The 2,225-nt window shown below is 34.2% G+C and overlaps 1 pseudogene; it reads right to left on the bottom strand.

Annotated features, from left to right (window-relative positions):
• Nucleotides 1–2,009, bottom strand: part of LOC116466429 (cTAGE family member 2-like) — a 13,070-nt pseudogene extending 11,061 nt beyond the window's left edge.
• Nucleotides 2,010–2,225: the final 216 nt, after the last annotated feature.

Genomic DNA, 2,225 nt, shown 5'->3' with positions numbered 1-2,225 from the left:
GAAATGGGTTGCACACCATGTTCTTCATTGTTTTTATCCTTTAATCAAGAACCAATTTGGAAAATGAGAAAAGCTTGCAGGACACGTGACAAAAAGGAAAATAAGTGTGATAATCTTGATAAAGAGCTTTATTACTTTATTTACCCCTCCCCCATCTCTAAAAAGAAATCAGAGAGTCTAGGAAGAGAATTTTGACTATGATTTGGGAAAATGGAATGGGAAATTCTTCTTCCCTTACGTGAACACTTGGCATCCATTTTCATGTCATTTTCCTATTTTTTCAGAGCAAGAGTGAGGCAATTGTGTATTGAATGCACTTCTTCAGTTCTTATGCATCTACCATATCTATTTAGATGGAATTGTAACTGTGTGTTCATAACAGTGCTATGAATTCTGGAATATAATGGAACTAGACCAAAAGGGTTTGGCCCAAAACAAGCTATCTGAAAATCTCATCATTTCAAGCATTTCTTCTGGGCAATTTTCACACGTATCCCAACTGGAGAAAATAGTTCATTGGCTACAAAACAAAAATCGTGTTGTTGATCCAAATGCACAACATAATTTCCTTGATACTTAAGGGAAAACAACATTCAGCACTATGTACCTGTGGAACAGGTTCAGGAACTGATTTTTTTTATGTTTACTTGTTATCCCTTAGCCTTCTCTTCTCACCTCCTATGCTAATTCAAGGTGGAATTGGTAGATAAAACTGCTTCAGCCATATGTTGATTTCATCAACAATATCAAGTTTTAATATTATGATGTATATCTGAATCCTATCCTCTTATCACTTACTATGTGGTATGTCATTAACTAAATCTAACTAAAATAAGGCTTTGCCCAGCTTGTGTTATATTTGCTAACATGCAATTAAAGTAGTAGGCAATATGATTTTTCCTAAGCACTGAATAAATAAAACTGGGATAATAATACATATTGACCATATTTCATGGACTATGTAATATTGAGAATAGCATCTAACATTAAGAAAAAAAATACTACAGCTGGAAGAAACCATGGAGGAAAACAATAAAGCATCCTGGATTTCTCATAAGTAATAATTAGAAAAATACATTATTTTTTGGCATTCATAATGTTAATTTCAACAGGATTGATGATAAGTATATGTTTTAATAAGCTTTTTATGTTCAAAAAATATATTTACAGGAAGATTGCAAAGATTGTACAGATATTTTCTGTATAACTTTCACCCAATTTCAGTTTTATTTAATGTTGTTATCTTCCACTATTGAAGTTCATTTGTCAAAACTAAGAACACAATATTAGTGCAGGTACACCTCAAAAATATTGCGGGTTCAGTCCCAACAAGTCCAACAAAGGGAATATCCTAATAAAGCAAGTCACACAAATAGTTTGGCTTCCCACTGAATATAAATATGTTTACACTGTGCTGTAATCTATTAAGTATGCAATAGCATTGTGTCTAAACCAATGTGTATATCTTAATGTAAAAATAATTCATTGCTAAAAAAAGCTAACAATCCTCTGAACCGTCAGCCAGTTATAATCTCTTTGCTGGCGGAGGGTCTTGCCTGAGTGTTGACGGCTGCTAGCTGATCAGCGATGATGGTTCCTGATGGCTGAGATGGCTATGGCAATTTAAAAAAAAAAAAGGACAACAGTGAAGTTTGCCACACTGACTCTTCCTTTCACTAAAAGATTTCTCTGTAGCATGAGATGCTGTTTGATAGTATACTCAAACCCTGCCACTGATTTATTAAGTAAAGTTATGTAATACTTTAAATTATTTGTTGTCATCTCTACAATGTTCACAGCGTCTTCACCAGTACTACAATCCATCTCAGCAAACCACTTTCTTGGCTTATCGCTAAGAAGCAACTCCTCATCCATTAAAGATTTAGCATGAGATTGCGGTAATTCAGCTACATCTACAGGCTCATTTCTAATTCTAGTTATCTTGCTATTACCACCACATGTGCAGCTTCTTCCTCTGCTGAAGTCTTGAAATCCTCAAATTCATCCATGGGAGTTGGAACTAACTTCTTCCAAACTCCTGTAAATGTTAATATTTTGACCTCCCCACATAAATTACAAATATTCTTAATGGCGTCTAGAATGGTGAGTTCTTCCCAGAAGGTTTTCAATTTAATTTGCTCAGATCCAGCGAGGAATCACTATCTTTTGCAGCTATAGCCTTATGAAGTGTATTTCTTAAACAATAAGACTTAAAATTCAAAATG

This window comes from Hylobates moloch, unplaced genomic scaffold (genome assembly GCF_009828535.3).
Source record: "Hylobates moloch isolate HMO894 unplaced genomic scaffold, HMol_V3 SCAFFOLD_4, whole genome shotgun sequence".
Classification (NCBI taxonomy): domain Eukaryota; kingdom Metazoa; phylum Chordata; class Mammalia; order Primates; family Hylobatidae; genus Hylobates; species Hylobates moloch.
This window is presented reverse-complemented; position numbering and strand designations above follow the sequence as displayed.